Genomic DNA, 13,109 nt, shown 5'->3' on the forward strand with positions numbered 1-13,109 from the left:
ACTACATTATCCACTCTCACGTACTCACTCACACAAGCACACATACGCACACTAAGTTTGATACCTATGAGGATGGCCTCAATTATGGGCTTATGCCAAAACTTCGATTCTCCTGTTCCTCGGATGCTGCCTGACCAGCTGTGCTTTTCCAGCACCTGACTCTTCGACTCGGATCTCCAGCATTTGCAATGCTCACTTTCCCCCCAATTTTTTACTTTGTCCATCCCAGTTCAACACCAGCACCTCTTCATTTTCACTACACAAGTAGACCCAAAGGCAGCAGGCAGGGCTGCAGGAATGCCTTCGGGTTGCTATCCCCTGGGGTAGATGTGCGGTTGGTTGCCCCCACAAGCATGGTGGTAGCTGCTAGCTCCAGCCCTCTCAGGGTCTACTGGAGATGTGCACAGACCTGCATTTCATTGCTCTATCCATTTGTGTTCAGGCAAGTTGGCAGGGGGTTGAGAGACCTTGACCTCACACTGGGCTCCTCTTCCTCACAAAGAGACAGGGTGTGGCTAGTAGGCAGGCAGCTGAGGAAGGAACCACATACATACTGTGATGACACTGTGCCTTTAAAAGATGTGTTCTGCCCTGTTTTTCTTGAAGAGGGGTGCTGTGACAGTGGCTCCCCCTGGAGGGCAGTTTGTAAATAGGTTTCTTTTTGGGTATTTTTTCAGAGTAAGACAAAAGAATCCTGAATGATGGGGTCAGATTCATACAGACCCCAACATTCTTCTGGTTTTGCTTCCAGTTGTTGTTTTTTTATTAGTTACCTGCTGGAGCAGACAGATAGCATTCTTCCTGCTGCCAGATTGAAGACTTAGACAGAGTTTTCCTCTTAGATATCGGAAGGGGCAGATTGTTTCTTTCAGCGAGAGCAAGGAGAATAATAACTGTTTTGATTAGATTATCTACAGTGTGGAAACTGGCCCTTCAGCCCAAACCAATCCTCCTAAGAGTAACCCACCCAGACCCATTTCCCTCTGACTAATGCCTTGAACGCTCTGGGCAATTTAGCATGGCCAAACCACATCTTTGGACTGTGCGATGAAACCAGAGCACCCAGACACAGGGAGAATGTGAAAACTCCACACAGACACTCGCCCGAGACAGGGATCAAACCTGGGTCTGTGATGCTGTGAGGCAACAGTGCTACCCACTGAGCCACCGTGCCATTGCCTTGTATTTTTGATAGAGGGCGTGTTTATGGGATGCTGCCTATATTGGAATGGTTGGTGATGAGTGGTTAAGATTAGATTACATTACATTACAGTGTGGAAACAGGTCCTTCGGCCCAACAAGTCCACACTGACCCGCCGAAGCGCAACCCACCCGTACCCCTACATTTACCCCTTACCTAATACTACGGGCACTTTAGCATGGCCAATTCACCTAACCTGCACATCTTTGGACTGTGGGAGGAAACCGGAGCACCCGGAGGAAACCCACGCAGACACAGGGAGAACGTGCAAACTCCAGACAGTCGGTCGCCTGAGGCGGGAATTGAACCCGGGTCTCTGGCGCTGTGAGGCAGCAGTGCTAACCACCGTGCCGCCCACCGATGTTAAATAATACATTGCCTTGTTAAGTCTATCAACAATGTAAAGTTATACAGATTCTTTGTTTTGTTGCATTTTAATTATATTGAAGGAATAAAATGTGTTTTGATTAAAGCTTAGTGGTAGACCAATCAAGTCATATCTGGAATACAGCGCTTTGTCTTTAAAGTAAAATAAAATTTAGGGTCTAGGCTATCACTATGATATATTTTGGGGGAGGTTGGTCTGGTCTCTGATGACTTCTTAGAGGTTTCCTTTCAGGCCTCTCCAGAGGTAACTGGGCCTTTCACCCTCACTCACAGACCAGGAGGGTATTCCTGCCTCCAGTCTGGAGCCTCCAAATCTGAACAATCCACAGTTAACCAACCAAAATTCCAGGCCCGACAGTGGAGGAATGGCTCCCACCCGCGGAGTGTAGTGGGTGCAAATGAGAGCACCATAGGTGGCACATCATTGTTAAAATGTTACCACAGTTTTCAACAAATGTCATTCCAATGACAAGATTGAAGACGCAGAGCCCCGCCATACTCAAGGTTTGATGGTCGAAGGTGCAAACTGAGCAGCTCCTGTACCATGTGCAGAATGTGGAAGCTCAGAAGGCGTTTGCTGCTTTGGGACAAGGACTGGTCTTTCCAGGATGCAATACATCGCTCATGCCACACAGTGGGGCTGGTCGCTGACACTGCACAAAGTGGTCAAGAGTGCTCCAGGGTCAGGACCTTTTGTTTAATTCACGGAAGGAGGATGGTGCTGACTGAGCCATTCCCCCCCCCCCCCCGCCCCACCCCCCCCCTCCACTTTATGGTTCGTCCCTAGTTGCTCTTGAGAAGGTGAGGAGAAAGTGAGGACTGCAGATGCTGGAGATCAGAGCTGAAAATGTGTTGCTGGAAAAGCGCAGCAGGTCAGGCAGCATCCAAGGAACAGGAGAATCGATGTTTCGGGCAGATTCCTGAAGAAGGGCTTATGCCAGAAACGTCGATTCTCCTGTTCCTTGGATGCTGCTTGACCTGCTGCGCTTTTCCAGCAACACATTTTCAGCTTGAGAAAGTCTTCCCAAACACCTGCATTTATTTGGTGTGAGTTGACTCACAATGCCCTCAGAGAGGGAATCCCAGGATTTTGCACCAGCAACACTGAAGGAACGACAATATATTTCCCAGTCAGGATAGTCAGTGTCTCAGATGACAACTTGCAGGTGATGGTGTTCCCAAGTATCTGCTGCCCTTGCCGTTCTAGATGGAAGCGCTGTTGGGTTTAGAAGATTTTGTGAAAAGGAGATCCGGAAGAGGAGAATGAGTCTCCTGCCAATTCCAACTTCAGGTTCATCTGAGAAATAATCTTTTAGAAATATGGGTACACAAAACCTCACAGTCTGCTGTGAATTCTTTTGTTTGTAAACTAGAGAGTGGAATAAACATAACAGTGTACCCTTACAAACAATCTTACTGTATGTGGGAACACATAGAAGCCCTACAGGGTGGAAACAGACCATCGGCCCATTGAGTCCACAGAGACCCTCCGAAGAGCATCCCACCCCCCCACCCCACCCCTGTAACCCTGCAGTTCCTATGGCCAATCAATCTAACGTGCACATCTTTGGGCACCTCTCCGTTGGGAGGAAACCTGAGCACCTGGAGGAAACCCACGCAGTCACAGGGAGAATGTGCAAACTCCAAACAGACAGTCACCTGAGGCTGGAATCGAACCCAGGTCCCATGAGACAGCAGTGCTAACCATTGAGCTACAGTGCTGCCTCATACCCCACATTATATGTGAGATATGTATTTTCAATTTAATCGGGGTAAGTGTGTGAAAATAAATAACCTTCTTTGTTTTAAGATCACAAAAGCTTGCTGCTGGAATTATTATTCTTTCTTCATGGATGGCCTGGTGGCTCAGTGGTGAGCACTGCTGCCTCACAGCACCATCGACCCAGGTTCAATTCCAGCCTCGGATGACTGTCTGTGTGGAGTTTGCACATTCTCCCCGTGTCTGTGTGGGTTTCCTTCCACAGCCCAAAGATGTGCAGGCCAGGTGAATTGGGCATGCTAAATTGCTCATCGTGTTAAGTGTATTAGTCAGAGGGAAATAGGTCTGGTTGGGTTACTCTTCGGAGGGTTAGTGTGGACTTGATGGGCCAAAGGGCCTGTTCCCCCCCACTGTAGGGAATCTAATCTAATCTTCACTCATGGGGAGTGAGTGCCATTGGCTGGGTCAGCATTGTATTGCCCTTCTCTACTCTGGTACATTAGGGTTAATCTTTCTCTGCACCTTCTCTGTATCTGTAGCTCTATATACTGCATTCTGTTCTGTTACCCTGATGTACCTATGTAAGGTATGATTTGCCTAGATAGCATGCAAAACAATATTTTTCGCTGTATCTCATTACATGTGACAATTATAAACCAAAAAACTGTGACAAACTGTCTTCTTGAACCACTGCATTCACTTTGGTTTCAATACTGTCCATGTTCAAGACAAAAAGTCAGCCCAGTTTCATTCCTTTGTGGCAGTTGATATAACTGCATTTTCTTTTCCCTTATTGACTAATGAGATACAAAAATAGATAGTGCTGGAAAAGCTCAGTGGGTTTGGCAGTTCAAGGAAGGGCCATTCAACCAAAAATGTTAACTCTGATTTCTCTCCATGGATGCTGCCAGACCTGCTGAGCTTTTCCAGCAATTTCCACCTCCAAGCCACTCACCATCATGACATGGAAATATATATGACTGGGAACCCTCCAACCACAGGGGATGAACTTGGACTTCACCAGTTTCTTCATCCCCCCTCCCCCCACCTTGTCTCAGCCGAATCCCTCCAGCCCGGCACCGCCTTCCTGACCTGCAGTCTTCTTCTTGACCTCTCCGCCTCCATCCTACTCCGACCTATCATCCTCACCTTGACCTCTTTCCACCTATCACATTTCCAACGCCCCTCCTCCAAGTCCCTCCTCCCTACCTTTTATCTTCTCCTGCTGAACACTCTCTGCTCATTCCTGAAGAAGGGCCTGTGCCCGAAACGTCGAATCTCCTGTTCCCTGGATGCTGCCTGACCTGCTGTGCTGTTCCAGCAATAAAGTTTCAACTTTGATCTCCAGCATCTGCAGACCTCACTTTCTCATGGAAATATATAGCCCTTCCTTTACTGTCACTGAGTCCAAATCCTGGAATTCTCTCCCTAATGGTATTGTGGGTCTACCTCCAGCACATGGACTGCAGTGGTTCAAGAAGGCGGCTGAAACCACCACCTTCCAGCCAGCCACCCCAACATCCCATTAGTGGTTAAAATGAAAAGAACTGCCAATGCTGTGAATCAGAGACAAAAATAGAAATTGCTGGTAAAGCTCAGCCGGTCTGGCAGCATCCATGGAGAGAAATCAGAGTTAACGTTTTTGGTTGAATGACCCTTCCTCAAACTGCCAAACTGTGTGTGTGTGGGGCGGGGGCTGTGTGTGTGGGGGGGGCTGTGTGTGTGTGTGACTGTCTGTGTGTGTGTGTGTGTGTGCGTGTCTGTGTATGTGTGTGTGTGTGTGTGTGTGTCATATTAAAAGCGAACTAAACATACAGGTATCTTAGTCCCCCTTTCTCCTTTGTTTAACCTGAGGGTCACCTGAGGTCTCAGCCAAGAGGAGAAGTTGAGAAGACAGGATCTCCAATACAACATCAGCTGGTGCAGGGGTTGAAGCCGCACTGTTAGCACCAGTCTGTGTGGCAAAATATGATATTCTCCCATTCTCAAGGTCCCTCAGATGGGAATGCACCATTCTCCAGTAGGTGAGGAATTATTATAACTCTGCTCAAAAATATAAGGAAGTATCTCAGGTTAACACTCATTGACTTTCTTTCCCTCATTGCTCAGTATCAGCTTCAGTGTAAAGCAAACTATTGTCCTGTACTTGGAGGGACAATAGGTGGATGCAGGTGGCGGGGGACGATAGTTCGGAGTGAAGGGTGAAGAAGATAGGTGGGTAGATGAAAGCCATATTGTTGTGGCCTGGAGTCACATGTCAACGAATCAGGTAAGTTGATAGGTTTCTTCCCGAAAGGACATCAGATGAACTTCAACAACAGTTAACGATGGTTTCATAGTCATCTTTAAGCTTTTAATTCCAGATTTGTATTGAATTCAAATTCCACCATTTACAGTGATGGGTTTCAAAAATAGGTCCCTTGAACATTCCCTGGATTTTTAGATTACCAGTCCCATGACAACACCTCTGAGCCATTGCCTCCCCTCAGACTGAGTAAAGCACACCATCTCCTCCCGACTCTCAAGAAATGCTCTAAAAAGCGTTTAACTTCTGCAGCTTCTCCATCCAGTTGCTCAGTTTCTCATGTCCTGGGAGATCTGGCCTGCAGCTGTTAATATTAAATTAGGTTCTCAGCTTTACTGTGGGAACCTGATTTAAATATCATTCCAAAGCCCCTTCCTCTCCAAGTAGACACACATATGCAAAGTGTTCCCCGAGTTTTCAGTTTTAAAGCCCAGAACTGTTCCCCTCCGGTTGCAGGAATTAATACTGACCCCAGTGACTGTAAAGCAATTTTCCACACTCACCCTCCACAGATTTTCTGTGCTCTCATTGAAAATCTCCCACCATATGTTCTGAAAAAAAAATGAGAACTGATAACTTGTTAAAGGGTACACATTTGGAATGTCTAATGCTGTCTTTTCAAACATGCAGAGTGGTGGATCTATAGTGAGAGCATTTCTGGCTCGGACTTGAAAATTAGTGTTTGTTTCGGAACTAAATTCTTTGATTTAAAAAGATATCACAAAATCTACAGAGTTTCTGCACCACAGTAAATTTTAAATACAAAAGGGATTCATGGCTTAAATCAAAATTAAACAGTTAATTGCTTAGCTTTAACTGTTATGATTAAGAATATGATTGGGATGGCCCAACAATCAAACACTTAATTCTCCTCTCCTGTTAATTGTGACTCAATGTTGGAAGCACGAAACTGTAGACATGATCTACCTATTAGACATTTGGTGTTGCTGATCAAACCCCTGTTTTTATAAGAATTTTTCATTCAGTTTTGTCTTGACCGATATCCTCTGAGCTTAGGATCTGTCACTGTAACTGAAGCTATTCTATGGAGTAATGCTGAATCAACCATCAGATAACTGGTTCCAAATGTTGTTGAGATATGTGCCGTGATTTAAATCACCCTTAAATCACTTCTGGAAAACATATCACATATGCAGCATTACATTCTGCATTCCAAGGTAGCATGATTCAAAATAAACCTATTAATGTGAAAACTTGCCATTGCTCATGCAGAAGAGAATGATTTCAAAGAACAAGTACTTGTTTAAAATTGCAGCAGTCAGCTGATATATTAAGCTGTATCAGGATTGTTTGTAAACATATCCATTATAACATAAGTGGTTAAACAATGTTCTATTTTATTTAACAATCTGGTAAATAACTCCATTAATAATTCATTTTAACTCAATTGTCACAAATGTTGATAGATGGTATTCGTGACTGCTGAATACTGTAACATGTTTATACAAGTATATGGTATATTAATATGTATATCAGTTTAAATATTAATGTTCAACTTAAAATCTGGCTCATGCACTTACAATTTTCTACTTTATTGTAATGAAATAGGACCGTGCATTTTTAAAATTTCTTTCATGGGATGTGAGAATTCTGGACAAGACCAACTTTTGTTCACCATCCCAAGTTATCCTTAGGAAGTTAGTGATGAGTGCCTTCTTGAATTGCTGCAATCCATCAAATATGAGTGTTCATGTGCCACAGCTGGGACAAGACTTCCTGATTTTTGGCACAGCAGCAGTGAAGTCACAGTAAAATATTTCTACGTTTGCTGCATAACTTAGAGGGAAACTTGCAAATGTTGATGTTCGCAGGTTCAACGAGGTGGTAAAAGTCATGAGTTTGGAATTTGCTTTCAAAGGAGACCTGCTGCAATGCACCTTGTAGATAGTACATGCTACTGCCACTGGGGACCAATGGTTGTGACTATTTAAGGGGTGGATGGCATTTCAAGGCGGGATGCTGCTCTCTCCTGGGTGGAATTGAATTTCTTGAGTGTTGTTCATCCAGAGAAATGGAGAGCATTCCATTACATTCTTGAATTGTGCCTTATAGGCTCTGCTCTTTGGTACATTAAGGTTTGCACAGCCTCTGATCTGCTCTTGTAACCGTAGTATTTGTATAGTTAGTCCAGTGCAGTTTCTGATCAATGGTGACCACCAGGAAGTTGATGATGAGGGAATTGTGCAAAATAATGCTACTGAACATCAAGTGGAGGTGATTAGGTTCTCTCTTGCTGATGACAGACAGTTCCTGGAACTCATCATATATCAGCCCAAGCCTGAATGTTAGACTGGTTTTGCTGAAAGCAGGAACAGATTGCTTCAGTATTTGAGGAATCTCAAATGAAGCTGAATATTGTGGAATCAACAGCAAAAAACATTTCTGTTTTTACAATGAATAGCAGGTCATTAATAAAGCAGCTGAAGATGGTTAGGCCTAGGACACTACCCTGAGGAACTCCTGCAGAGATGTCCTTATCTGTGGCTATATCAACTAAGATGATATATCTTTCTACCATGATCCCCAGTATTTTGCAATATATTTACTAACTTCATTCTTTCCACATAAGCCAAAATGCCTTTAGTTTAAGTTTATTGCCCTATTTCTTGTGGTTTTCCTTTTATGATATAATTATACTTTCACATGCCAAGATTTAATGAAATTATATTGGATGGACCAATATTTTTTGAGCACAGCAGACTGCAGGAGAGATAACTTGGTATTGATTAATCACAGCGATACTTGAAATAAAAGAGTTAATTTGTGACAAGATGTTACACAAACTGGATTTATACTACCCTGTGGTCTAGAATTTTGAGGGGGTGAATAGATTGAGATGTTGAACATGATAATGTGGTTTGATGGGGTCAGTACATTGGGTGGGATCTTCCAGTCCTTGAGGTGGTGGGTCTGGAGACACGATAATGCAGGACGATAACATCAGAGAATGGGCTGCCTTCCCAACTCAGCTCAAATTCCAGTCTGAGAGGAAAGGCCCAAGTTTAAGCTTGTCACCCATTAGCAATTAAGACCCATACAGTATTGTTCAAGGGCCTTTTACAGCTCGGGCTGCAATTATCTTCGCTTTAGTTTGCACAAAGAGAGTCAACCCACTGCACTGGTATACCATGTTGCTGTGGGTTAGAGGGTATTGGTGATCTGCAATGATTGGTGCTTGATAAAGGGAGAGAAAACTTGCAGGGATGGCCATTGAGAGCAATGTCCCAATCCTTGCTTCCAACCTTCCCACCCCATGATTCCCTGTGGCCCCCAAGACCCCAGGAACCCCTACAAAGGACACCTGCACGTCATCTTGGTTGCCAGGATGCTGGGTGTCCTGTCATAGCAGCTCCGACCTGCTGGCGGCTCTCGCTGAGTGGAATGATCACCCTGGGGGGAGAGTCTTGATCTCAGAAAAGGTCCTGTTGCTGTCCTCCAAATTGTGGTTGGGTCATGCTGCAAAATATCAGCTCAGGTGTCTCCCCACATTTTCAGAAAGCAAGCACCTGACAGCGCTGGAAGATCCTGGCCATCTGGTGGAATCGTAAACTTCAGTTGGGACTTTCAAAGTCTCAATCCCAACTCCAACAGCACAGTAACCCATCCCGTTCTGCCTTCAATGGAGATAGGATGTGAACAATCAGGGTAACTCACAGGAGACAGGACAGTTATAGAAACCTTTAAAAGTGATTTGTGCAACTCTATTTTAATGAGATTTTTAAAAACATCTTCCAATTTTACTCCCTGAGATTCGAACCCAGGAGTAATGAGGAATAATGAGAAAATGGAGTAATGAGTTCAGCCCTTCAGGTATAGCACTGCTCATTTGTCAGGAGGGACCAGAGGGCTTCTCCTAGTCTCACAGTGCAAGCTCACATTGCTACAGACTCCGCAATCTTCAATTTTCCCCAGCCCAGGACCACTGACTTCCCCAAACCACAATCACTTGTATTCCAGACCCCACCACAAACCTACCCCCAATTGCTAGCTTCCACAACATAATCCTCCCCCAATCACTGATACGTCTATTTCTGAAATCTCTGACACTCTCTCCACCTGACCACAGACACTCTTCACTCCCAATCATCAACTTCTCCCATTCACTTATTCTGTGCAGCTCACTCCCTGATCACTTACTCTCCAGCTTGCCTGATTTCAGACTCCCACACCCCCGTGAGCATTAATGGACAAATGTTTCGTACAGTCCGAGTAAGACCTTTTATCGTATTCATTGAGCCACTATTATATGTGATTCCCATCAATGAAACTACCATAGATCATATCTGAGTCAAACAAGACATTTTGACCACTTCTCCAAGTTTTGTTTTGCAACCCCCAGCACTTGACCTCCAGGAAAATTGCCCACACATGCAGATATAATGTTTAGAAACGATAGGAAACCATTCAACTCACACCGCCATCCATTTGAAAACTACAATCCCTGTGACATCAGTCACTGAGTCCCAGGAAACAAATAATATTTGTGCGTGTGTGTGTGTGCGCTCACTCAAAAATTGGATGTCAGGCCATTGTTAGTTGTTTTTCCAACATGTAAGAGAAAAGAGCCTTTCACCAAAACTCCATAAAACAAAGGTCCTCTCCCATCCAGCTCCCATAGCATAACACTTTCCCTATCAATGTAGATCAACAGAAGATCCTGGACAATGTGAACCATTGGATCCCTTGGGAGCCTCCTATTGAAGAAGGCAGACATCAATGATGATATTCAGCATTGACTCCAATGTGTGAGCTCGGCCTTTTGTTGACTGAGGGTAGGAGTATTTGAGGTGCTGGATCTGGGATGGAAGGCTAAGGTTTATCAGAGCACAGCAATCCCCATGCTTCTAGGTGCTTCTATGGTACAGCAATCTATTGCAGGGAAATGTGCTGGGTGGGAGAGGACCTTTGTTTTCTGGGTTTTCCTTCTGAGATTTATTTAACATCCATTATCTGACTGAAGACCTCCATAGAATGCAATGGAGGCCAAAACATTGAATACTTTCAAGATATAGTTCTTAGGAGGAAAGGGATCAAAAAGTATGGAGGGAAAGCAGGAGAAAGAGACAGAGTTGGATGTTTCCATCTTTAATCTTCCCACTGGGTATCAGTTTTGTTTATTCTTTTGGGATAAATACTGAGCCACCATTTAACTGTAACCTTAGCTTCAGTGGGTTTAAAGTTTGGATCTCTACCTGAAGCCACTTAGCTCATACTGTTTCAGGTAGCACCAGTGCCTATCTAATGTTATGGACCAAGTCAGACTCCTTAAAAACATTTTAAGAAAGTATCCCAGACCCTAACTTTGCTAGTTGCTTTAAGCAGGTGTAAGTGTGGATATTCCAGGAGTAATGCAGCTGATCAAACCACTTAGTTTAAAACAAAACAGAATTTATTTCCAACAATACCGAATGAAGCACAGAATTTATTTCCAACAATACCGAATGAAGCACAAACAAAAGAGATCAGAATATAGAATACTTTAACCTCTCTGAAAACCCAACAGATTATCTCAACTTAGTGATGCTGTTCCAAATACTTGCAACAATCCCCATAACCACCCCTTGGCACAAAAGGGAAAATCAAACACAGGGTCTCACAGGAGAAATACCAGAGAGAGGGAGGATTAGCATGGACCTGCTTCTTTGGGTCCAGCAGCTTCACAACTGACTGCTCACTAAAACCAAACCAAACCAGAGGAAAGCTGAGCTGGGAGAATTGACCACTCCCCTTTCATTATGCAAGCTTTTTTTAAACTTAAAAGCTTCTCCAAATGGATTAAAGCCAAACATTTTGAAACCTGTGTCTTTCCGACCTCTTGAAACAAAAAAACCAAGGAAAACGTAACTTTGTTAAAGGAGCAGAATCATCATATTAACATTTTACATTCACTTGATGTTTTCCTTTTGCGCTCATTATTTTAATACACAAATTATTTATCATCTTTAGATCTGATGGTTGTGATGATCTACCAGAAACATTATCTGAATTATCCCTGGCCATCATCTTTGTAAATTCATGTCCCTGATGTATGAAGAGAGATTCTACATCATGATACTCCCTTGCTTAATTTAAAATGGGATCTTGCTGTACTTAAAATGCACATTATTAACCATAAAATATTCCAAATGTCTAAAGCCTACAATTTTTCAGAAACTTCCCAGGGACAAAGTTAACCTGTAACTTGTGAAATTTCACGGTTATAATTTCAGGGGTGCTGCAAACACAGGAGACAATAAGGATACAGATCATCCCTCCTGAACTGTCCCTAACAAAGAAATAGTCATCAATGGTTTTAACCAGTGATATCAAAACTATCTTGACTGAAAACAAAAACTGCTGGAGATCACAGCAGGTCAGGCAGCATCCATGGAGAGAAAGCAAGCTAATGTTTTGAATCTACATGATACTTCATCGGGCTCTCATAAGTATAAAAGGTAAATGCTGATTTCTGTAACTTAAAGTATAATTTGTCTACAAAATCATGAGTGTTGAGTCAATATTCCTTTAGTCATTTATTAATGCAATTGAGTTTTCTAAAAAAAGAATAAAACTTGTGCCATTATTTCAGCTATCAACTGAATCTCCTTTTAAAAGTCAAAGATCCTGATGGAGAATATAACAATATTTCTATTATATGTCCCATTTTTAAAACTTTCCTCCTAATCTCCTTGCATTTGCACTTATCTGCATCCCAGGTATTTATCATCAGCCTCTTTCCTAAACATCAATTATTCTCTTATGCCTCAATTCATCCTGGAAGCTTCACTTGTGATTTCTTGGTTCTTTCCTTTTAGCAGAATGTTGCTTTTGTGCACTCTGTTCAACAGCTTTTTAAATGAACCATGAGGTTAAAAAATGTATAGCCAATATTTTCACTCATTTTATTTTCCCATGTTTTATTCTCAAACTTTCACATTCAGATTTTCTGCATTCTAAAACTCTAATTTTTGTCTTAAGTATGCATTTAAATCTAAATCAAGTCTTGTACACACTGTGGGAACTCTTTCCTTATCCCCATTACTTTTCTCTTTTTTTCCAATTAATTATCAAGATCAATAACATTCCCCATAATTAATTTTCATGGTTTTCCCCTCAGTTCCCTAACTTGCATGTTTCTTCTGTCTCATCTCTCCCACTATTGATTATCATCATCACCTTATCCTTGTGTTTTCTATGGTTGTGTTGCTGATGTCTATGTTACACAATTCTACCACCATTATGTTATCCTCATAAATATTGACATACTATTTCCCTTTATACCGTCTCTATTTTTTCTATATATCTGCAATTTTTAATTCCCATTCTTGATTTATCCTGTGATTATGTCTCAGTCATCCCTATATATCCAGTTCCTCTCAATCTATAAAATAAACTGAACAAACCGCGAATGATGTAAGTCAGAAACAAAATTGGAAATTGCTGGAAAAGCTCAGTAGGTTTGGCAGCATCTGTGGACAGATCTCAGAGTTAATGTT

At 42.8% G+C, this 13,109-nt stretch overlaps 1 long non-coding RNA gene across 1 annotated transcript in view; it reads left to right on the forward strand.

Annotated features, from left to right (window-relative positions):
- The window catches only part of LOC122549603 (uncharacterized), a 113,720-nt gene that overhangs the window by 14,671 nt on the left and 85,940 nt on the right, over positions 1 to 13,109 (forward strand). The gene's annotated exons all lie outside the window — the stretch shown is intronic.

This window comes from Chiloscyllium plagiosum, unplaced genomic scaffold, assembly GCF_037043375.1.
Source record: "Chiloscyllium plagiosum isolate Xiang-an unplaced genomic scaffold, Cpla_swu_hap1 HiC_scaffold_4, whole genome shotgun sequence".
Lineage (NCBI taxonomy): Eukaryota > Metazoa > Chordata > Chondrichthyes > Orectolobiformes > Hemiscylliidae > Chiloscyllium > Chiloscyllium plagiosum.